Genomic DNA, 26,496 nt, shown 5'->3' on the forward strand with positions numbered 1-26,496 from the left:
CATGCAAATCGGATGGTTTTTAGTGAAAGCAGACTAAATTCATTGCATTTTACATATTTATTTTCATTATGGAATATTTTACATATTTCAACTAATAATAATAGACTAGGCCTTTTTTAGTCCATGGGAGGCGCTTCACGATCGAGGTCGCGACACTTAACTGTTCTGGAAGGCCCAAAGCCATCGCTCCACTCTTTTAAAAATTTGCAGCTTGGCTTGGCATGCCACAACCCAGTTCTAACGTGTTGCATCCAACTATCAGCCTGTGAAACCGGATGGATCCCCTGCGTACTTCGATGATTTAAAAAATTGGAGAACTGGGAAATCGAACGCAGGTGCTTATGCTACCCATGAAATAAAAATCAGGTGCCTGGAAATTTGTTTTGAAACAAATGATTCTGCTTTATATCCATGTCGACCCTTGACATGATGGTCGGAAGCAAATGCCAAGTTCATACGAAAAGATCGTTAACAACAATACCAACTTGCAGACAACCAGGTAGTACAAGTACCAATACCTAACTAACTTATAATATTTTTAGTCCTAGCCCTAGTGTTCGTCTGGTAGAAAATCTTGCAGAGGACCAGCTCCCACTCCTTATCTTGCTCCAGGTCCCCGAGGTGGTACCGGTGCATCACCTAGTTGGTCCTCTGCTGGTCGAAGTTCTTGTTGGTGTGCAGCACCAAAACCTTTTTACTGCGCGTCTGTCGGCCGTTTACCATCACCGGCAAGGTATTGTCGGTCTTGTGCCACATTGCGTGCATGCTGCACTCTGATCGTATCTTGTGATGCATCCACCTGCCCCTTTTGAATGCCCTGGAGTTCGCTGGAAGAAATGCTTGCTTAGGCCACTCGGTGTGATACCTGCAGTATTGTCGAATATAGGTTTTAGTGTACGTAGTTGGCATTTTCATAATATCTTTGGCATGTTGTAGTCAGTTGTTTCACTTTTTATTAACTGTCAAATTGTAATTGCTTCACTAGGTTTGCGTCTAAAAAGAAAAATAGAGCTATAAACAAAGGAATATATTTGTGCAAGTAGACGGTCGATCGGTGTCTCACCTGGAAGTTTCTCAAGATGGGTGTAGCATATGTCGTGCTCGCTGTCGATGGTTGGTATGAACAAATCGATGAGAGGGTGAGATCTCACGTTGTCAGCACTCACTTTGGCCTCAAGGTGCTCGATCAGCTCCTGATCCGTGGGATCGAACTTGACGCCAACCGGCAGCACCGTCCAATCCTTCTTGGACTTGCATCGGTTAATTCTAGTTATATGGTACTCAATGTATGATCAATCGACTATTTTAAGTGAATGATAAAAGATTTCGACAGATAAGTGGTACTCCAAATGTGAAGTCCACAATACCCGAACATGCCATCGGGACTCTTGTGTCACCTCACGCGCAGCGTGTTGTCACATCAATTCAATGTGAGGACATGATGAATAATTTGACCGACGTATACTAGTACTACTACTGTACTACTTACTAGTCATATTTAGTGTCACATTTTAACCATAGGTTTAACTAACAAAATGTCAATGCATGTCACCAAAAATTATACCATTGGAAACTATGTTCAAATATGAATCATACGATAAAAAAATTTGTGACATGCATTAGCATTTAGTTAGTTAAATTTATGGTCAAAATTTGACACAAATTACAAAGGGGACCAATAAACCAGGAGGGAGGTAGTAGGACGAGTAGCGCAATATATGGTATAAAGGACTAGTACAAATTTAGAAATGGAGAAGAAGTCACAAGGCTGTGCGACAGACTTTGTAGGCTATATGAGTAATACAAAATATAATTCCCATTGGACAACACTTTCACCAACAAGTACGCACTTGAAGCCTAATTTATATATATATATGGCTTCTACACAGCATCTCCATCATCATTATCAGTACATCCTACGCATGTGAGTTAGGATGCACTTGATCCCAGAAAGGTATCTTATCCTTCAAACCAGAGGAGTGATTCAAACTAGCAACAGTACATAATATCCAACAAAAGAGGGTCATGCTACAGTAGCAGGATACATGGCTCAGTCTAGATATCGGTACGAATCAAGTTGTGCATATTTGTTGTTGGCATGAACCACATCGCCGCATGTCGGGTTTGCAAAAGTCATTCATCGCATGGAAGCTTGATGCCTTCCACACACTGAAGATTATCTGGCAACAAGCTGTGTCGACGAATCTCTGGATATGGTGATTCATGAAACCCATGGTATGATGTGTAAACACAGTTCCCCCTGGCGAATGGAAGTTACATAACATGGTAATCATCGCGGGTGATATGATCGATGATTGGTTGGATGATCGGATAATTGAACCCAAGGAACATGGAGTGGTTGCCAAGGTTGTAAGCCCGCCTCCAGTTGAATACGCCTGGCCCAACAGAGCTGGGATCTTTCTTAAACATGAAGCAACCATAGTCATCACAGTCACGAACGCCCCAGGCATTGTACTGCATGTGGTTTGATGAAATGGTTCGGTCAGTTTGGTATGTGCAGATGAGCATCAAATGACCGCCTTCAGTTGAACGAGCGATAAACCACCACCCATTGACTGGTTTGATTCCAGGTCCTGGAATCATGAAGGCCAGCGCATTTGCATCTGCTGCAACAAATCAAATTAGAGACCAAAAGGACAAAAAATATAAAATCATGTTCAGAGTATGTGTGGAATTAATATTATATAACAGTGACTCATATCATAGACAAAGAATTGCAATGCCGTGGTCATAATCATACCCCAAGTTAAAAAAAATAAGCCAATGGCTTTCATATTCTAACAATATGTCATGGTTCAAACATCATGTAACAATGAGAGGAAAACAGCTATGACAGGGCCTACTCATATTCTACCATAGCACTTACTACTGTTCTCATATCAACTCTAAGCAATAACATGCATTTTTATAAAAATCTTGGAAATGAGAGTAACATATAGCAATCATGAGGTTATACTCATAATATCTATTCTAACAATCATTAGATGCCAATTGTTCTCATTCAACTCTAACAATAACATGTGTGGTCATAAAAAACTAGGAAATGAGAGGAACATATAGCAATGATGTGGTTATAGACATACTATCTATTCTAAATTTGTAACAATCAACAGGCAGTCCTATTCATAAGGTAAAGATGAGACGATATAGAACAATTACACGACGATAGATTCCACCAGTATAGGCAGCCAGTCTGTGCGTCAACCGCGTAAACGATGCCATCATGCACTATAGCATCAGACAGAAATGGAGGATCAATAGGATTAACGATGAGCCATAACCATGTATGGCGACCGGATTCCAGATAGAGTAATCCCATGTTGAACAAGGCAATGAGCTTGTAATCCATGTAGTCATCTGATGTTGTGGGCACTCCATATATTACAACCTTCAGCAAACGGAGGTCGAACCAAAAGCTCAACGCGTCTCGTCCGTAGTAGGCAGGAGTGTCCGGCGAGCCGCGAGGCTTGATGGAGGCGGTATACAACGATGGAAGGGTGATCTCTCGCTGGGTGTAGATTGATACGTCTCCAACGTATCTATAATTTTGATTGCTCCATGCTATATTATCTACTGTTTTGGACTATATTGGGCTTTATTTTCCACTTTTATATTATTTTTGGGACTAACCTATTAACCGGAGGCCCAGCCCAGAATTGCTGTTTTTGCCTATTTCAGTGTTTCGGATAAACGGAATATCAAACGGAGTCCAAACGGAATAAAATCTTCGGGAATGTGATTTTCTCACCGAACATGATCCAGGAGACTTGGACCCTGCTCCAAGGAACAAAAGAGGCGGTCACGAGGGTGGGGGCGCCCCCCTAGGGCGCGCCTCCTGCCTCTCGTGGGCCCCTCGTTGCTCCTCCGGCGTACTTCTTCCTCCTATATATACACACGTACCCCCAACTGATCAGAACATGAGCCAAAAACCTAATTCCACCGCCGCAACTTTCTGTATCCACAAGATCCCATCTTGGGGCATGTTTTGGAGCTCCGCCGAAAGAGGGCCGTCATCATGGAGGGCTTGTACATCATCCTAGCCCCTCCGATGAAGTGTGAGTAGTTTACCTCAGACCTTCGAGTCCATAGTTAGTAGCTAGATGGCTTCTTCTCTCTCTTTGAATCTCAATACAAAGTTCTCCCCCTCTCTTGTGGAGATCTATTCGATGTAATCTTCTTTTTGCGGTGTGTTTCTTGAGACCGATGAATTGTGGGTTTATGACCAAGTCTATCTATGAATAATATTTGAATCTTCTCTGGATTCTTTTATGTATGATTGGTTATCTTTGCAAGTCTCTTCGAATTATCCGTTTGGTTTGGCCAACTAGATTGGTAGTTCTTGCCATGGGAGAAGTGCTTAGCTTTGGGTTCGATCTTGCGGTGTCCTTACCCAGTGACAGAAGGGGCAGCAAGGCACGTATTGTATCGTTGCCATCGAGGATAACAAGATGGGGTTTATTTCATATTGCATGAATTTATCTCTCTACATCATGTCATCTTGCTTAAGGCGTTACTCTGTTTTTAACTTAATACTCTAGATGCATGCTGGATAGCGGTCGATGAGTGGAGTAATAGTAGTAGATGCAGAATCGTTTCGATCTACTTGTCACGGACGTGATGCCTATATACATGATCATGCCTAGATATTCTCATAACTATTCTCAATTCTGTCAATTGCTCAACAGTAATTTGTTCACCCACCATAGAATACTTATGCTCTTGAGAGTAGCCACTAGTGAAACCTATGGCCCCCGAGTCTATTCTCATCATATCAATCTCCATCACATTAATCTTGTTTTGCTTTTTACTTTGCTTTTACTTTTTACTTTGCATCTTTATACCAAAAATACCAAAAATATTATATCTATCAGATCTCACTCTCGTAAGTGACCGCGAAGGGCTTGACAACCCCTAATCGCGTTGGTTGCGAGTAGCCATCGCTTTGTGCAGGTACGAGGGACTTGAGCGTGGGCTCCTACTGGATTGATACCTTGGTTCTCAAAAACTGAGGGAAATACTTATAGCTCAAGACGTATCAAGAAGGATTTCTGGCGCCGTTGCCGGGGAGTCTATGCAAAAAGTCAACATACCAAGTACCCATCGCAATCCCTATCTCTCGCATTACATTATTTGCCATTTGCCTCTCGTTTTCCTCTCCCCCCAATTCACCCTTGCCGTTTTATTTGCCATCTCTCTCTCTCCCTATCATCCCTCTCTATTTGCCTCTTTTTGCCCGTTGCTTTTTGTTTGCTCGTGTGTTAGATTGCTTGTTTGTCACGATGGCTCAAGATACTATTAAATTGTGTGACTTCACCAATACCAATAATAATGATTTCCTTAGCACTCTGATTGCTCCTCTTACCGATGCTGAATCTTGTGAAATTAATACTGCTTTGTTGAATCTTGTTATGAAAGATCAATTCGCCGGCCTTCCTAGTGAAGATGCCGCCACTCATCTGAATAGCTTCGTTGATTTATGTGATATATGCAAAAGAAAAAAGATGTCAATAATGATGTCGTTAAATTGAAGCTATTTCCTCTTTCTCTTAGAGATCGTGCTAAAGCTTGGTTTTCGTCTTTGCCTAAGAATAGTATTGATTCATGGAACAAGTGCAAAGATGCTTTTATCTCTAAGTATTTTCCTCCCGCTAAGATCATCTCTCTTAGAAACGATATTATGAACTTTAAACAACTTGATCATGAACATGTTGCACAAGCTTGGGAGAGAATGAAATTAATGATACGTAATTGCCCTACTCATGGTTTGAATTTGTGGATGATTATACAAAAATTTTATGCCGGATTGGATTTTGCTTCTAGAAATCTTTTAGATTGGGCCGCGGGAGGCACTTTTATGTAAATCACTTTAGGAGATGCTACTAAACTCCTAGATAATATTATGGTTAATTATTCTCAATGGCATACTGAAAGGTCTTCTAATAAAAAAGTGCATGCGATAGAAGAAATTAATGTGTTGAGTGGAAAGATGGATGAACTTATGAAATTATTTGCTACTAAGAGTGGTTCTTCTGATCCTAATGATATGCCTTTGTCTACTTTGATTGAGAATAACAATGAATCTATGGATGTGAAATTTTTTGGTAGGAATACTTTTGGTAACAACGCTTATAGAGGGAATTTTAATCCTAGGCCATATCCTAGTAATCCTTCTAATAATTATGGGAATTGCTACAATAACTCTTATGGAAATTATAATAAGATGCCCTCTGATTTTGAATCTAATATTAAAGAATTTATTTCTTCGCAAAAGAATTTTAATGCTATGATTGAAGAAAAATTGCTTAAGATTGATGATTTGGCTAGGAACGTTGATAGAATTGCTCTTGATGTTGATTCTTTGAAACTTAGATCTATTCCACCTAAGCATGATATCAATGAGTCTCTAAAAGCCATGAGAATTTCAATTGATGAGTGTAAGGAAAGAACCGCTAGGATGCGTGCTTCCAAAGATGCCTTTATTAAAGCGTGGTCCTCCAATTCCTATGAAAATCAAGATGAAGATCTAAAAGTTATTGATGTGTCCCCTATTAAATCTTTATTTTGCAATATTAATCTTGATGAAACTGAATATGATCTTCCTTTACCTAGAAGGCATTCTAAAAATTCGGAGTATTTAGATCTTAATGATGAAATTGATGAAAGTGGGATCGAAAGAAATAAAAATCTAGATGTTGCTAAACCCACTATATTGGATTTCAACGAATTTAATTATGAAAGTTGCTCTTTAATTTATTGTATTTCCTTGTTGCAATCCGTGCTAAATTCTCCACATGCTTATAGTCAAAATAAAGCCTTCACCGAACATATTGTTGATGCCTTGATGCAATCTTATGAAGAAAAACATGAGTTGAAAGTTTCTATCCCTACAAAACTCTATGATGAGTGGGAACCAACTATTAAAATTAAAATTAAAGATCATGAGTTTTATGCTTTGTGTGATTTGGGTGCTAGTGTCTCTACTATTCCCAAGACTTTGTGTGATTTACTAGATTTCCGTAACTTTGATTATTGCTCTCTAAACTTGCATCTTGCGGATTCCACTATTAAGAAACCTATGGGAAGGATTAATGATGTTCTTATTGTTGCAAATAGGAATTATGTGCCCGTAGATTTCATTGTTCTTGATATAGATTGCAATCCTTCTTGCCCTATTATTCTTGGCAGACCTTTCCTTAGAACGGTTGGTGCGATTATTGATATGAAGGAAGGGAATATTAGATTTCAATTTCCATTAAAAAAGGGCATGGAACACTTTCCAAGAAAGAAAATAAAATTACCATATGAAACTATCATGAGGGCCACTTATGGATTGCCTACCAAAGATGGCAATACCTAGATCTATCCTCGCTTTTATGCCTACCTAGGGGCGTTAAACGATAGCACTTGTTGGGAGGCAACCCAATTTTATTTTTATTCCTTGCTTTTTTATCCTGATTAGTAATAAATAAATTATTTAGTATCTGTTTTGGTTGTGTTTTTTGTGTTTAATTAGTGTTTGTGCCAAGTAGAACCGTTGGGAAGACTTGGGGAAAGTCTTGTTGAACTTGCTGTAAAAAACAGAAACTTTAGCGCTCACGAGAACTGCTGTAATTTTTATTTTAAGAGTTCTATTTAGTTAATTCTTTTTTCATATGATCAAAATATAAATTCCTCGCGTCCATAAATTTATTTTAGATTTTTTGGGGTTCCAGATCTTGCGTTAGCTACAGATTACTACAGACTGTTCTGTTTTTGACAGATTCTGTTTTTCGTGTGTTGTTTGCTTATTTTGATGAATCTATGGCTAGTAAAATAGTTTATAATCCATAGAGAAGTTGGAATACAGTAGGTTTAACACCAATATAAATAAAGAATGAGTTAATTACAGTACCTTGAAGTGGTCTTTTGTTTTCTTTCGCTAAGGAGCTCACGAGTTTTCTATTTTGAGTTTTGTGTTGTGAAGTTTTCAAGTTTTGGGTGAATTTTTTTGATGGATCATGGAACAAGGAGTGGAAAGAGCCTAAGCTTGGGTATGCCCATGGCACCCCCAAGATAATCTAAGGACACCAAAAAGTCAAAGCTTGGGGATACCCCGGAAGGCATCCCCTCTTTCGTCCACTTCCATCGGTAATTTACCTGGAGCTATATTTTTATTCACCAACATGATATGTGTTTTGCTTGGAGCGTCTTGTATTATTTGTGTCCTTGTGTCTTAGTATGCCACAATCATCCTTGCTGTACACACCTTTTGAGAGAGCCATACATGAATTAAAATTTGATAGAATACTCTATGTGCTTCACTTATATCTTTTGAGCTAAGTAGTTTTGCTCTATGTGCTTCACTTATATCTTTTGAGCTAGATAATTTTGCTCTATGTGCTTCACTTATATCTTTTGAGCGTTATAATTTTGATCTATGTGCCTCACTTAGATCTTTTAGAGCACGGTGGTGGATTTGTTTTAAAGAAACTATTGATCTCTCATACTTCACTTAAATTATTTTGAGAGTCTCTTAATAGCATGGTAATTTGCTTAATAATAATATGCTTGGTATTCAAGATTTGTGAAACTTTCTTTTGAGTGTGTTGAGTACTAAGAAAATATTGAAGCATGATAATTGTTTTGAGATATGGAGGTGATAATATTAAAGTCATGCTAGTTGAGTAGTTGTGAATTTAAAGAATACTTGTGTTAAGGTTTGTGATTCCCGTAGCATGCACGTATGGTGAACCTTATGTAACGAAGTCGGAGCATGATTTGTTTATTGATTGTCTTCCTTATGAGTGGCGGTCGGGGACGAGCGATGGTCTTTTCCTACCAATCTATCCCCCTAGGAGCATGCGCGTAATACTTTGCTTTGATAACTTCTAGATTTTTGCAATAAGTATATGAGTTCTTTATGACTAATGCTGAGTCCATGGATTATACGCACTCTCACCCTTCCACCTTTGCTAGCCTCTCTAATACTGCGCACTTTTCGCTGGTATCATACACCTACCATATACCTTCCTCAAAACAGCCACCATACCTACCTATTATGGTATTTCCATAGCCATTCCAAGATATATTGGCATGCAACTTTCCACCATCTAGTTCATCATGACACATTCATCATTGTCATATTGCTTAGCATGATCATGTAGTTGACATAAGTATTTGTGGCAAAGCCACCGTTCATAATTTCTTCATACTTGTCACTCTTGATTCATTGCATATCCCGGTACACCACCGAAGGCATCCATATAGAGTCATACTTTGTTTTAGAATCAAGTTGTAATCATTGAGTTGTAAATAAATAAAAGTGTGATGATCATCATTAAATAGAGCACTGTCCCAATAAAAAAAGAGAAAGGCCAAAGAAAAAAAAGAAGGCCCAAAAAAAGAAAATAAATAAAAAGGGGCAATGCTACTATCCTTTTTTCCACACTTGTGCTTCAAAGTAGCACCATGATATAGCGAGTCTCATATATTGTGCTTCAAAGTAGCACCATGTTCTTCATATAGAGAGTCTCATATGTTGTCACTTTCATATACTAGTGGGAATTTTACATTATAGAACTTGGCTTGTATATTCCGATAATGGGCTTCCTCAAATTGCCCTAGGTCTTCGTGAGCAAGAAAGTTGGATGCACACCCACTAGTTTCTTTTGTTGAGCTTTCATACATTTATAGCTCTAGTGCATCCGTTGCATGGCAATCCCTACTCACTCACATTGATATCTATTGATGGGCATCTCCATAGCCCGTTGAAACGCCTAGTTGATGTGAGACTATCTTCCCCTCCTTTTTGTCTTCTCCACAATCACCATTCTATTCCACCTATAGTGCTATATCCATGGCTCACGCTCATGTATTGCGTGAAGATTGAAAAAGTTTTGAAAAAGTTAGAGTATGAAACAATTGCATGGCTTGTCATCGGGGTTGTGCATGATTTAAATACTTTGTGTGGTGAAGATGGAGCATAGCCAGACTATATGATTTTGTAGGGATAACTTTCTTTGGCCATGTTATTTTGAGAAGACATAATTGCTTTGTTAGTATGCTTGAAGTATTATTATTTTTATGTCAATATAAACTTTTGTCTTGAATCTTTCTAATCTGAATATTCATACCACAATTAAGAAGATTTACATTGAAATTATGCCAAGTAGCACTCCGCATTAAAAATTCTCTTTTTATCATTTACCTACTCGAGGACGAGCAGGAATTAAGCTTGGGGATGCCTGATACGTCTCCAACGTATCTATAATTTTTGATTGCTCCATGCTATATTATCTACTGTTTTCGAATATATTGGGCTTTATTTTCCACTTTTATATTATTTTTTGGACTAACCTATTAACCGGAGGCCCAGCCCAGAATTGTTGTTTTTTGCCTATTTCAGTGTTTCGGATAAACGGAATATCAAACGGAGTCCAAACGGAATAAAATCTTCGGGAACGTGATTTTCTCACCGAACGTGATCCAGGAGAATTGGACCCTGCTCCAAGGAACAAAAGAGGCGGTCACGAGGGTGGGGGGCGCCCCCCTCCCCCCCCCAAGGCGCGCCCCTACCTCGTGGGCCCCTCGTTGCTCCTCCGGCGTACTTCTTCCTCCTATATATACACACGTACCCCCAAACGATCAGAATAGGAGCCAAAAACCTAATTCCACCGCCGCAACTTTCTGTATCCACGAGATCCCATCTTGGGGCCTGTTCCGGAGCTCCGCCGGAAGAGGGCCGTCATCACGGAGGGCTTCTACATCATCCTAGCCCCTCCTATGAAGTGTGAGTAGTTTACCTCAGACTTTCGGGTCCATAGTTAGTAGCTAGATGGCTTCTTCTCTCTCTTTGAATCTCAATACAAAGTTCTCCCCCTCTCTTGTGGAGATCTATTCGATGTAATCTTCTTTTTGCGGTGTGTTTGTTGAGATCGATGAATTGTGGGTTTATGATCAAGTCTATCTATGAATAATATTTGAATCTTCTCTGAATTCTTTTATGTATGATTGGTTATCTTTGCAAGTCTCTTCGAATTATCCGTTTGGTTTGGCCAACTAGATTGGTAGTTCTTGCCATGGGAGAAGTGCTTAGCTTTGGGTTCGATCTTGCGGTGTCCTTACCCAGTGACAGAAGGGGCAGCAAGGCACGTATTGTATCGTTGCCATCGAGGATAACAAGATGGGGTTTATTTCATATTGCATGAATTTATCTCTCTACATCATGTCATCTTGCTTAAGGCGTTACTCTGTTTTTAACTTAATACTCTAGATGCATGCTGGATAGCGGTCGATGAGTGGAGTAATAGTAGTAGATGCAGAATCGTTTCGATCTACTTGTCACGGACGTGATGCCTATATACATGATCATGCCTAGATATTCTCATAACTATGCTCAATTTTGTCAATTGCTCAACAGTAATTTGTTCACCCACCATAGAATACTTATGCTCTTGAGAGTAGCCACTAGTGAAACCTATGGCCCCCGAGTCTATTCTCATCATATCAATCTCCATCACATTAATCTTGTTTTGCTTTTTACTTTGCTTTTACTTTTTACTTTGCATCTTTATACCAAAAATACCAAAAATATTATATCTATCAGATCTCACTCTCGTAAGTGACCGCGAAGGGCTTGACAACCCCTAATCGCGTTGGTTGCGAGTAGCCATCGCTTTGTGCAGGTACGAGGGACTTGAGCGTGGGCTCCTACTGGATTGATACCTTGGTTCTCAAAAACTGAGGGAAATACTTACGCTACTCTGCTGCATCATCCCTTCCTCTTTGGGGAAAACCAACGCAAGCTCAAGACGTAGCATAGATATCCACGAGACGCCACGGACTACCGGATTGGTGGATGAGGATGATCCAGTTGGCCTTCATGCCTGCCCAGTAGTGGTCGCGCATGAAGGACAAGTGGACGAGTAGTGGTAGCATGTCGAGGGGCACCATGGAAACCTTCGTAGGATCGTCAAGTCGGTGTCTGGGTCACCTGCGAGGATCGGGCATCAGCAAGCAGGGTGTTTTGAAAAGGGCCGGCAGGTTGCAGACGAGTAGACGGTACAAAGACACCGAGCATGCGGCCAGACGGATGGTGCTGAGCGGGTCCATATGATTACAGATCCGCTCCAAGAGAACACCGAGGAGGGAATTCCAATCGTGGCTCTACGTGTCAGTCAGTTCTACCATAGGGTTTTTAGGGCGCTGAGTGATTGGGGTTTTCGGTGCCTGTGAGCCAGCGGGGAAGTGGATTCGGGCGGGTGAGCAAAGAAGATGGCGTGTGTGGCCAAGCAGTGAGCGAGGGGATTGGTATGCGCGAGCTACCAAGGAAGATGGCGCGGGCGGGCGAGCAATGAGCGGGAGAGGGGGGGAAATGGTGTGCGGCCGATGATGGGGAAGAGAGGAGGAAGAAGAGGGAAAGAAGGGGAAGAAAGTGCATTAAATCTCAATTCTACTAGTACTACTACCAAGATATACCATCCTTCGGATTGTAAATAGTTAAGTTGATGACATGTGGGTCTACCTCAAGAGGGCCCATATGTCAATTAATGGAGGAGAGAGGTGCGAAGGCGTATTTGCGGAAGGATGCTCCACTAGCAAACATGATGGCAGTACTGCGTAAGGCAGATTTAGTAACACCAACATGTTGGTTCAACTTATTAATTAAGTGTCCCATCTGTTGCAGCGTGTATTGTCACTTCACTGTGAAGACTAGTTGAATAGTTCTCTCTGACCGAGATGAGGAATAATGGGTCGCTAAGACTTCCTATCTACAATATCACTATGCCTCTACGCTCATCCTGTCCAACAAGATGAAACATTGGCCAAGGCACCCGACGCCAATAATGTAGGAGTACTAGTAGTATTTTGTGTCAAACTTTGACCATCTATTTAACTAAAAAAATGTTAATGCATTTCACCAAAAATCATATCACTGGATTCGTATTTGAACATAGTTTTTAATGGTATAGTTTTTTATGACATGCATTGACACTTTGTTAGTTAAATTTACGGTCAAAATTTTACACTAAGTACGAAGGGGACCATTAAACCAGGATGGAGGTTTATATACGGGTCAATAAAAAAATCATTAGCCAAGGTAGTAGTAAATGATGAGTGCCCGAAGAATTTTTTCCGAAAGTACTCAATAATGGGCTCGTTTTCCTCAAGAAAATTGTGTTTACGAACGTATTACTTGGAATGCATGCATGAGGAACAAATGACCAGAACTTTTACACGCATTGGTGAGTTATCTCTTAATTCTTGCATGCAACATTTTAATGAAGCTTGAAATATGAACATGTCAATGGGAGGAGTAAAAGCCTCATTCATGCATGCATGCATGCATGCAACATGCAACACTCAAACATACACATGCACGTACACATCCATGCGGCACACATCACACGACGCAACGCGCACGCTCACGCTCAAGTGCTCAACCTACTCCCTACGTCCGTGAAAGACTATACATATAGTGATTTACACATTGACCAAGAGGAACTGGAACTTCATGGCATAATTAATGCCCAAAAGTAGCAGACTTATGTGTGCATGCGACCATTGAGAGAAGAAGATTAAATGAAGGTTGTTGCATGTTGAAATTAAGGATAGACATGTATCCTATAGCTAGAGCACAAGTTGGTGCATTAGTCAATCAATATCGATTATATTAAAGGCTAAATGCATTGGAAGTGTAGATGTACACTCTTTGTTTTTGAGCCGATGTACACTGTTTGTTGGAAGACCGAGGGTGTACACGTGCATGCACTCGCATACACAGCCAGGGTGGTTCACGCGCAAGGGTTGGACTCCTGTTGTGCCTGCCTAAAGTTTTGTTTAACTAATTTCTTTGCTCTGCCAACTGACAGGTGGGATCCAGAAACCAGGTGTCAATTTAACCAGTCAAAAAAGTGCCACGTCGACTATGTGGCTGGTCAGTAGGGTGCAATACGGTGCTCTACGATGAGCTAGTGATCGCATAATCACCACAAAGCTATATAGTGACCGTAAAGAGCGTATTGTTACATACATTGACCACCAGTGTATTTTTCTCATTTCAAATTAAGCCATATTAACCAGAAAGGACGTACTATGGACTAGTACTTCTTTGATGTGTCCCATCAACTCGTTGAACGAGGAGAAACTTTCTTACTACGCCCTCTCCCTCTCCCACGCGCGCGGTGGTTCCCAGGACAAGAAGAGGGTTTTTACTACAATGCCCTCTCCCTCTCCCTCTCCCTCTCCCTCGCGGTGGACGTGCAGCAGTTCAATTGGTGTCAGATTGCCAGAAGCATATTGTACTGTAGTGTCATCATTGTTGGACCTTCCGAAGAGGCCAAGAGCCAAGTGGAAGGTTCACACGAGTACGAACTATTGAACCTCCCGAAGAGGCAAAGAGCCAGGCACAAAGTTTTATAGGAGTTGTCGTCCTAGTAGGAGTACTACAACTATAGCGAACGATGCTACTATATGATGCTACCAAGTCACCTATATCCAAAGCCGTGCCACCTTTTTTTTCTCAAAGAGTGTGTTGGAGCCCGTGCAAGAACCACACAAGTTGCACGTACACATAACACATTTATATAGTACTAATAAATTCTAAAGGACAAATGCAAGTATGCCACACAAGTTCATCTCCAGCTCATGTGATAAATTTGTGCACGACTAGTCTACATATATTCACAGCGATACCGTTCACAATTTACCATACTCCACTTACATGTTATAGATGGGCTCCATGTCCTACTCCAGGTTCCAGTCCCAGGTGTTCTTCATGGATGGCATGATCCATAGCGGTGGGCAATGGGAATCATTGTCGCAGCTGTCTAGTCCAGTTCCACACGATGGAGACTCATCCAAGCTGAAGCGACATAAATAAGGGATAGTGTGTCCTAGCATGTCGTTCATCCGGCGGTGCGGACTAAAGACACCACCATGCTCCATGAATGGCAGGCCTTCGGTGTCATGCACGGAAGGTGGCATCCGCTTCAGAATGGGGTAGTTGTCCTCAATGAAAAGTGAGTGCTCTCCAAGAGTGTTCCTCGATACCCACGTAGCACCACGGGGGTCAAACTCGACGTCGTTAATCTCGTACATGCGGCATCTCAAATCTGGACACATGGTGACGTACATAGTCAAGGTCCATGCATAATAATGTTGTGCTCAAATATGGTGGTCAGTAATACTGTGCAGCAAATATTACTACTTTGGTATAGAGGAAGTAAAATAACCGGCTTATTATATATACCCACTCTTGGCTACATGGATGAGATAGTAAGACATGGAAAACAAAAATGGTGGGAGCTAGTGGGTTCAAGTCTTCAAGGGCCTAGCTAGCTATACGCGTCCTCCAAGGTAAAAAAGTATTCCTACTAGTACTAGTAAGTAGTACAACAATGAAAGAGAAGGCGAGAGGGTTAAAAAATATAATACTAAATTGTACTGCTAGTACAGTAAACATGTCCCAGTCAAGAAAAGAAAATAACTAACAAGTACTACTCTACTACTCTAACACATAGCAATGATAAAATGGAATACCTGGGTAGATGGTGACTGTCCGATCATGGTAGATTGTGTGACCATGTTGCAGATCAGTGGTACCATGGGTAACGACTGCTAAGATAGTGATCCCAATATGCCAAAGTCAGCTACAAGGTTCGAGGTTAGACCGAGTCGCGGATGCAAATGCACATCCAGGATCGGCGATCTTATTTTGATCGGGGGATGACTGGTCCCTGTAAAATAATGGAGTACCGTTAGGGATGCAAATGATGATTTGTGCATTCCGGTTGTAATCTCCCATACCATAGGATGGCAACCAGACGAAACAAGTCCCCTGGCTTGTCACCGCGAAGATGCGGCCTACATGGTGCATGGCATCTTCGAACATGTAGGGGTACAAATCTGCCGCGGCCAACATGCGCCAGCCTCTACCGTTACTGCCTCTTGTATTGATGGTAATCCTTATGTCGAACACCATGATGAGATGGTAATCATCGTAGCCGCGTCACTTTGTCAGCGGGTCTGCAATTTCTATCTTCTTCAACCTCATGTAGACATCATCATATGTATTCAAGCCCAGCCAGTCCGGAAGGCCGATCCCAATGGTGGAGAAGGGGTCTACGGGAATGGCCGCACTGCTGTGGATGTTGCGCAAAATGATGGTGGTAACTGACCGGAGGTATGCAAGCCAATCTTCATTGGCACCAACCCAGGCCTATATATAAGACGGTGGGCAGCGGAGAAATTACGGGATGGAAATGGAATAACTAAGTACTACATGATCAAACTCCATGACTGACCTGCTCATCGGACAAAATCCGACTACCTCTCAACGTCGGCAACTCTAGCAGAGTCAATGTGCAACCATGGCCAGGGAGCGGTGGACTGTTCGAAGGATTGTCCCATAGAAGAACCTTCTCCTTGAGGACGCATGGAAGACTAACAAGCATGGCCTTTTCCCAAGCATGTTTAAGCACCGTCTCAAAAAAGTTGGTGCATGAAGCACCGAGTCTTGCGGCGGTGAGGACGTCGGAGCAGCGTGCGATATCTCCTAGAGGATCATCGTCCAAGGTCTCCCAGCCTCGACGAGGAGGAGAACCGCCTGGCGAATCCATGGGAGCAGCGACGAACTGCCTTCTCTTCGGGGGGAGGGGAACTGGCGAGGAAGAGATAAGAGCGTAGCAACTGATACGTCTCCGTCGTATCTACTTTTCCAAACACTTTTGCCCTTGTTTTGGACTCTAACTTGCATGATTTGAATGGAACTAACCCGGACTGACGTTGTTTTCAGCAGAATTCCATGGTGTTATTTTTGTGCAGAAATAAAAGTTCTCGGAATGACCAGAAAATCAATGGAGATTATTTTTGGAATATATAAAAAATACTGGAAGAAGAATGCACGTCAGGGGGCCCACACCCTGTCCACGAGGGTGGGGCGCGCCCCCTGACGCTCCACCGACCTCAACTCCAACTCCATATATTCGGGGAGAAAAATTAGAGAGAAGGATTCATCGTGTTTTATGATACGGAGCCGCCGCCAAGCCCTAAACTCTATCAGGAGGGCTGATCTGGAGTTCGTTCGGGGCTTCGGAGAGGGGAATCTGTCGCCATCGTCATCATCAACCTTCCTCCATCACCAATTTCATGATGCTCACCGCCGTGCATGAGTAATTCCATCATAGGCTTGCTGGACGGTGATGGGTTGAATGAGATTTATCATGTAATAGAGTTAGTTTTGTTAGGGTTTGATCCCTAGTATCCATTATGTTCTGAAATTGATGTTGATATGACTTTGCTATGCTTAATGCTTGTCACTAGGGCCCGAGTGCCATGATTTCAGATCTGAACCTATTATGTTTTCATCAATATCTGAGAGTTCTTGATCCTATCTTGCAAGTCTATAGTCACCTACTATGTGTTATGATCCGGCAACCCCGAAGTGACAATAATCAGGACCACTCCCGGTGATGACCGTAGTTTGAGGAGTTCATGTATTCACTATGTGTTAATGCTTTGGTCCGGTACTCTATTAAAAGGAGGGCTTAATATCCCTTATTTTCCAATAGGACCCCGCTGCCATGGGAGGGGAGGACAAAAGATGTCATGCAAGCTCCTTTCCATAAGCATGTATGACTATATTCGGAATACATGCCTACATTACATTGATGAACTGGAGCTAGTTCTGTGTCACCCTATGTTATAACTGTTGCATGATTGATCGCATCCGACATAATTACCCATCACTGATCCATTGCCTACGAGCTTTTCATATATTTTTCTTCACTTATTTACTTTTCTGCTACTACTGTTACAATCACTATAAAACCCAAAAATATTACTTTGCTACCGTTACCACTACTATCATATTACTTTGCTACTAAACACTTTGCTGTAGATATTAAGTTTCCATGTGTGGTTGAATTGACAACTCAGCTGCTAATACTTGAGAATATTCTTTGGCTCCCCTTGAGTTGAATCAATAAATTTGGGTTGAATACTCTACCCTCAAAAATTGTTGTGATCCCCTATACTTGTGGGTTATCAAGACCATTTTCTGGCGCCATTGCCGGGGAGAATAGCTCTATTCTTTGAGTCACTTGGGATTTATATCTGCTTGTCATTATGAAGAACTTGAAAGATCAAAGAACCAAGATTTTTACCTCAACTACGAGGGGAGGTAAGGAACTGCCATCTAGCTCTGCACTTGATTCAGCTTCTGTTTTGAGTAAACTTGTGACACCTACTGCTGTTATTGATTCCGATAGGTCGCATGTTATTGATGATGCCACTTCTTCTTTGCATGATACTTATGATGAAACTACTTCTATGTTTGATACTACTGTGTCACTAGGTGAATTTCTTCATGAACAACTTGCTAGGGCTAGAGAGAATGAAATTATTGAAACTGGTAATATTGATGAAAGTGATGATGAAGATTCTCCCCCTAGATATGAATTGCCTGTTGTGCCTGAGGGTTATGTTATGGATGAAGAAACTGCTAGAGACTTTCTTTCCTGCAATGATAGATATGATCTTAAGAAATTATTAGCTAAGATTAAAGAAAAATCTTTGAATGCTAGAATGAAATATGACCTAGCTTTTGCTACTTCACATATCTTTATTACTGATAAGGATTATGATTTCTCTGTCGATCCTGAGATAATTACTTTGGTTGAATCTGATCCTTTCTATGGCTATGAATCTGAAACTGTTGTGGCACATCTTACTAAATTAAATGATATAGCTACCCTGTTCACTAATGATGAGAAAACTCGCTACTATTATATACTTAAATTATTTCCGTTCTCATTAAAGGGTGATGCTAAGATATGGTTTAATTCTCTTGATCCTGGTTGTGTGCGTAGTCCCCAGGATATGATTTACTACTTCTCTGCTAAATATTTCCCCGCTCATAAGAAGCAAGCTGCTTTAAGGGAAATATATAATTTTGTGCAAATTGAAGAAGAGAGTCTCCCATAAGCTTAGGGGAGGCTTCTCCAATTACATAATGCTTTGCCTGATCATCCTCTCAAGAAAAATGAAATACTTGATATCTTTTATAATGGACTAACCGATGCTTCCAGAGACCACCTTGATAGTTGTGTTGGTCGTGTTTTCAGGGAAAGAACAATTAATCAAGCTGGAATTCTATTGAATAATATGTTGACCAATGAAAATAATTGGCCACTTCCTGAACCAACTCCTAAGCCAACTCCGGAGAAAAAGGGTACTGTATTTCTCAGTCCTGAAGATATGCAAGAGGCAAAGAAATCTATGAAAGAAAAAGGTATAAAAGCTGAAGATGTTAAGAATTTACCTCCTGTTAAAGAAATACATGGTATTAATTCATCACCTATTGAAGAAACACACGGTCTCGATAACCCGACACAGGTAGTAAAGATAAATTCTCTCTATAGATTTGATGAAGGTGATATTCCTCATAATAAGTCTGCTAGCCAATGCTTAGATGAATTTGATAACTTTATGGTTAAGCAAGGAGATTTTAATGCTTATTTTGGTAGACAACTGAAACGCAATGCTTATATGATTGAACACTTGAGTGATTATATGTCTATAGTTAAAGGTGAACTTAAACTCATTAGTAAACATGCTTCTATGGTTACCACTCAAGTAGAACAAGTATTTAAAGCTCAGAATGATTTGCTCAATGAATTGAATAGTAAGAATAATGATAATGTTGTTAGAGTTATGACTAGAGGTGGTAAAATGACTCACGAGCCTTTGTATCCTAAGGGCCACCCTAAGAGAATTGAGCAAGATTCTCAGAGAATTACTATAGATGCACCTAATCCTTCTAAGAGGAAGAAAAAGAAAAATGATAGGACTTTGCATGCTCCTAGTGAACATGTCATTGACACACCTGAGAATCCCAATGATATTTCTATCTCTGATGCTGAAACACAATCTGGTAATGAACATGAACCTAGTGATAATGTTACTGATGATGTTCATGTTGATGCTCAACCTAGCAATAATAATGATGTTGAAACTGAACCTGCTGTTGATCTTGATAACCCACAATCAAAGAATCAACGTTATGGTAAGAGAGACTTTGTTGCTAGGAAGAACGGTAAAGAAAGAGAACAATGGGTTCATAAACCCATGCCTTTTCCTCCTAAACCATCCAATAAAAAGGATGACGAGGATTTTGAGCGCTTTGTTGAAATGATTAGACCTATCTTTTTGCGTATGTGTTTGACCGATATGCTTAAAATGAATCCTTATGCTAAATATATGAAAGATATTATTACAAATAAGAGAAAGATACCGGAAGCTGAAATTTCCACCATACTTGCTAATTATACTCTTAAGGGTGGAATACCAAAGAAACTTGGAGATCCAGGAGTACCAACTATACCATGCTCTATTAAAAGAAGCTATGTTAAAACTGCTTTATGTGATCTTGGAGCCGGTGTTAGTGTTATGGCTCTCTCTTTATATCGTAGACTTGATTTGAATAAGTTGACGCCTACTGAAATATCTTTGCAAATGGCTGATAAATCAACTTCTATACATGTCGGTATTTGGAAGGATGTGCCTGTTGTGGTTGCAAACGTTACTATTTTAACGGACTATGTTATTCTTGATATTCCTGAGGACGATAGTATGTCTATTATTCTTGGAAGACCCTTTTTGAATACTGCAGGGGCTGTTATTGATTGCAACAAAGGCAATGTCACTTTTCATGTTAATGGTAATGAGCATACGGTACACTTTCCGAGGAAACAACCTCAAGTCCACAGTATCAACTCTATTGGAAAATTTCAACAATTACTATTGGAGGTTTTGATTTTCCTCTTCTTACTGTCAAGAAGAAATATGATATTCTTATTGTTGGGGATGTGCATATCCCCATTGAGGTAACATAGTGTTATTCTAAATTTCTCCGGTTCCATGTTATTCGGAATGAGTTTGTTAACAACACTTGATCAACCTTGTTAGTGGATTCCTTTTGATGAGCATGAGATGGATGAAGTTAGAAAACACAACTCTCTGTACCCTCTTTTTACTTTCTGTTATTTGTATTAAATAAAGCAAAAATAGTAATTTCTGCAGTTTTCTGAATTATCCATGCAATAAAAAATACCCCGAAAATAAAAGTTCTCCAAATGCCCTGAAATTTGAATATGATTTTTTCTGAAATATTTGAGAATATCTGGCACTGAGAACACATCAGGGGGAGCCAGCACCTAGCCACGAGGGTCCAGGGCGCGCCCTACCCCCCTGGGCGCGCCCCCTACCTCGTGGGCCCCTAGTGGGCCCCCTCCACTTATTCCAGCCACCACACACTCCTTCCTCCCAAAAAAATCACCAACCAGCTCAAGAACGAGCTCTAGCTCATCTTGCTGCCATTTTCGATCTCCTAGCTCAAAGCTCCATTCACAAAACTACTTTGGGGGATTGTTCTTTGGTATGTGAATCCTCCGATGGTCCAATTAGTTTTTGTTCTAATGCTTTATTCATTGCAAATTTTGGCTGCTTAGGTGACCCTGTTCTTGAGCTTGCATGTCAAATTTATATGGTCAAAAGTAGTTTTAATGCATATTGCCTCTAGGCACTTTTAGGAGTAGTTGCTATCAATATTGTTGAGTTTGGTTCACTTCTATTTTGATTTACTAAAAATTTCAGAAAATGATGAAGAGATTATTGAGGGGCTCTTCGAGCCGGAGTTCGAAGGATAAGCAAAGTGAAGAAGAAGAAGAAGAGAGACCCAAATATAATCTTCCTCGCACCGCGGAGGTTCGGCCTTGTGAATGGCCTTGTGATGATTTCTTGAGAGCAGCCGGGATTTATGATGATTTCTATGAGTTGGCTGAGAATGCAGGCCTCACCGACTTCCTCCGCGACCAACGCGAACAGCAAGTACCTTGTTCCGCCGGAGGCCATTCACGCCTACCGAAACCCCACACCAGCTACAGAGCCAGAGCCGGAACCACAATTTGATCTGCACCGGCAGTCTATTTATCAGTGGAATCCGGAAGAGATCGTCAACCAGTGGCACCAGGAGGATCCTTCTTAGTACGACCCCAACTATAACTTTGGGTATCCGCCAGGCCAGCCATGGCCATAGACGAACTTAGGCCAAAAGCCTAAGCTTGGGGGAGTACGTATCTCTCACCGACATTACATTCCTATTCACACACTCATGCTAGTTGTCAATGCTCATACTTTTTCATTGTAATATCCATACTAGTTTATTTCCCTTTTTATGCTTTATTCTTGTGTGTTTGATAAACCTTAAGGAAAAAACCAAAAAATTAGCTGTAGCTTTTAGTTAGTTTACTTTCCATGCATGTAGTAGTAGTAATTAAAAAGAAAACCCAAAAAGATTTCTCGTTCTTCTTTTGCTTGTTGGTAGATTTCCCGTGTAAATAATTTTGTTTCTTTTCTTTGGGGGTCGAGAGGAGAAGACCATAATGAAAATGTTGAGTGGCTCTCATATGCATTATTGTTGATCTAACAAAGAGCCCATATTACCTTGTCTTCTCTCTTGAATTGAATGCTTGCAGATTCTAGCTTAGTCCAATGCACATGCACTATTATTATCCACATCGTTCGGTCGTGCAAGTGAAAGGCAATAATGATGATTATATGATGAACTTATTGAGATAAGAAAAGATGGTATGAACTCGACCTCTCTTGTTTTTGTAAATATGATTAGTTCATCGTTCCTGATTCAGCCTATTATGAAAGAAACATGTTTGCAATGACAATTAGAGATTGTGGTTGCTTATGCCATGCTTAATTACCTAGGAGTTTATAATGGTTTACCTTGCGTGCCAACATGCTAATAAAATGGTTGTGATGTGGTATGATAGGGTGGTATCCTATTTTGAACGATTCGACTGGCTTGACTTGGCACATGTTCACGCATGTAGTTGAAACAAAATCAACATATCCTCTACGATATTTATGTTCATGGTGCATTATATCCTACTCATGCTTGCATTCGGTGTTGATTAATTTTAATGCATGTTCATGACTGTTGTCGCTCTCTAGCTGGTCGCTTCCCAGTCTTTTTCAAGCCTTCACTTGTACTAAGCGGGAATACTGCTTATGCATCCAATTTCATAAACCCCAAAGTTATTCCATATGAGTCCACCATACCTGCCTATACACGGTATCTACCTGCCGTTCCAAGTAAATTTGTATGTGCCAAACTCTAAACCTTCAAATAAACATTATGTTTTGTATGCTCGAATAGCTCATGTATCAACTAGGGTTTTCTGTATCCTCCATGCTAGGTGGGTTATTCTCAAGAGGAGTGGACTCCGCTCCTCACTCACGAGAAAATGGCTGGTCACCGGGATGCCCAGTCCCATGCTTTATGCAAATCAAATCAAAATAACTGCAAACAAAACTCCCCCGGGACTCTTGTTAGTTGGAGGCACTCGTTGTTTCAAGCAAGCCATGGATTGATGCTTGTTGGTGGAGGGGGAGTATAAACTTTACCATTCTGTTTGGGAACCGCCTATAATGTGTGTAGCATGGAAGATATCAAGATCTCTCGGTTGTTATGTTGACAATGAAATTATACCGCTCAAAATATTATTCATATCTATTTGTAAACCGAGCTCTAGCACCTCTACAAATCCCTGCTTCCCTCTGCGAAGGGCCTATCCATTTACTTTTATGTCGAGTCATCATCCTCTTATTAAAAAGCACCAGTTGGAGAGCACCGCTGTCATTTGCATCCATTACTGTTAGTTTACATTGAGTATGACTTGAATGGATCTCTTTTACCATGAATTACAATGTCTAGTCAGTCCTTGATCTTTAAAGGTGCTCTGCATTTATGTTTTGCGGTCTCAGAAAGGGCTAGCGAGATACCATCTTGTTATATCATATTATGATTGTTTTGAGAAAGTGTTGTCATCTGAGATTTATTATTATTGCTCGCTAGTTGATTATGCCATTGATATGAGTAAACATGAGACCTAAATGTTATTGCGAATGTGGTTAGTTCATAATCTTTGCTGAAAACTTGAACGCTGGCTTTACATATTTACAACAACAAGAGCAAACAGAGTTTGTAAAAGTTTTTCTCTATCACTTTCAGTTTATCAACTGAATTGCTTGAGGATAAGCAAAGGTTTAAGCTTGGGGGAGTTGATACGTCTCCGTCGTATCTACTTTTCCAAACACTTTTGCCCTTGTTTTGGACTCTAACTTGCATGATTTGAATGGAACTAACCCGGATTGATGTTGTTTTCAGCAGAATTGCCATGGTGTTATTTTTGAGCAGAAATAAAAGTTCTCGGAATGACCTGAAAATCAACGGAGATTATTTTTGGAATATGTAAAAAATACTGGAAGAAGAATCCATGTCAGGGGGCCCACACCCTGTCCACAAGGGTGGGGGCGCGCCTACCCCCCTGGGCGCGCCCCCTGCCTCGTGGGCCCCCTGGCGCTCCACCAACCTCAACTCCAACTCCATATATTCATGTTCGGGGAGAAAAAATCAGAGAGAAGGATTCATCGCGTTTTATGATACGGAGCCACCACCAAGCCCTAAACTCTCTCGGGAGGGCTGATCTGGAGTCCGTTCGGGGCTCGGAGAGGGGAATCCGTCGCCATCGTCAACATCAAACTTCCTCCATCACCAATTTCATGATGATCACCGTCATGCGTGAGTAATTCTATCGTAGGCTTGCTGGACGGTGATGGGTTGGATGAGATTTATCATGTAATCGACTTAGTTTTGTTAGGGTTTGATCCCTAGTATCCACTATGTTCTGAGATTGATGTTGCTATGACTTTTCCATGCTTAATGCTTGTCACTAGGGCCCGAGTGCCATGATTTCAGATCTGAACTTATTATATTTTCATCAATATATGAGAGTTCTTGATCCTATCTTGCAAGTCTATAGTCACCTACTATGTGTTATGATCCGGCAACCCCGAAGTGACAATAATCGGGACCACTCCCGGTGACGACAGTAGTTTCAGGAGTTTATGTATTCACTATGTGTTAATGCTTTGGTCCGGTACTCTATTAAAAGGAGGCCTTAATATCCCTTAGTTTCCAATAGGACCCCGCTGCCATGGGAGGGTAGGACAAAAGATGTCATGCAAGTTCTTTTCCATAAGCACGTATGACTATATTCGGAATACATGCCTACATTACATTGATGAACTGGAGCTAGTTCTATGTCACCCTATGTTATAACTGTTGCATGATTGATCGCATCCGACATAATTATCCATCACTGATCCATTGCCTACGAGCTTTTCATATATTGTTCTTCACTTATTTACTTTTCCATTGCTACTGTTACAATCACTATAAAATCCAAAAATATTACTTTGCTACCGTTACCACGACTATCATATTACTTTGCTACTAAACACTTTGCTGCAGATATTAAGTTTTCAGGTGTGATTGAATTGACAACTCAGCTGCTAATACTTGAGAATATTCTTTGGCTCCCCTTGTGTCGAATCAATAAATTTGGGTTGAATACTCTACCCTCGAAAACTGTTGCGATCCCCTATACTTGTGGGTTATGTAACATCCCAAAATTCTAAATTTTGGAATGTTATAATAAATAGATAGATTTGATTGATTGTTTGATGGATTGTCTGAAAGTGAGTGAATTCAAAACTTTTGAAAGTTAAATGAGAGGGAATAAAAGGACTTTCCCAAACTTTCATATTTGTTTTCTGATCTTCGTGAATTCAAATTCTTTTCAAATACAAAACCCTAGAGGGAAGATGACATGACTTCTTCCATTTAAAATGAAAAGGGTGTTTGAAAAATATTTGAATTCCATTGGGAAATATTTTCCACTTCAGAAACTTTATGCAACTCAATGATTTTCACGAGAGAAGATAAAATGACTTCTTCAAATTATGAAATATGAGTTGGGAGTTTCAAAGGATCAATTTCAAGTCCTTTTGGAATAAATTTTCAATTTGGATTTATTTGAGTTTTATTCAAATTATTTTTCTCCAAAATTAAAATATATGGAAATTAGGGTAACATGATTCCCTACAACAGAAAATTGGAGAAAAATTAATTTGAAATCATTTTGGTATTTTTAAAATGATTTTTGTTGGATTTTAATAGACCAGTAGCACTCTTTGAATTATTAGAATTTGTGTGTATTTTATTTAATGCTAGGAAAATGTTCATCTTGTAGAAAATCTTTTTCTGAAAATTTTGATATAGTATATGCCTATATAATGTTTTTATTTGTTTTGTTTGTCTGGAAAAAAAATTCTTAAAAAAAAAATTCTCCGACTGGGCCGGCCCAGCTCCCTGCCAGGCCAAGCCCAGCCCAGCCGCACCGCCTCCCTCCACACAAGCGGGAGACCGCCGCCGTCACGACTGCCGCCACCGACCTCGGCGTCCGTGCCAAGGTCGGGCACCGCTGCCCCCTCGCCCAAGGCGCTCCGCCCCGCCCCAATAAATAGGCCACCGCCGCCTCTCTCCACGCCGCCCCGCGCCGCATCTCGAGCCGCCGCCAT

General features: G+C 40.7%; 1 pseudogene; it reads right to left on the reverse strand.

Annotated features, from left to right (window-relative positions):
• Positions 1-522: 522 nt before the first annotated feature.
• Positions 523-26,496, reverse strand: LOC147991119 (NAC domain-containing protein 75 pseudogene; annotated as a pseudogene).

This window comes from Triticum urartu, chromosome 1A (genome assembly GCF_056163025.1).
Source record: "Triticum urartu cultivar PI428250 chromosome 1A, HENAU_Tu73, whole genome shotgun sequence".
Taxonomy (NCBI): Eukaryota; Viridiplantae; Streptophyta; class Magnoliopsida; order Poales; family Poaceae; genus Triticum; species Triticum urartu.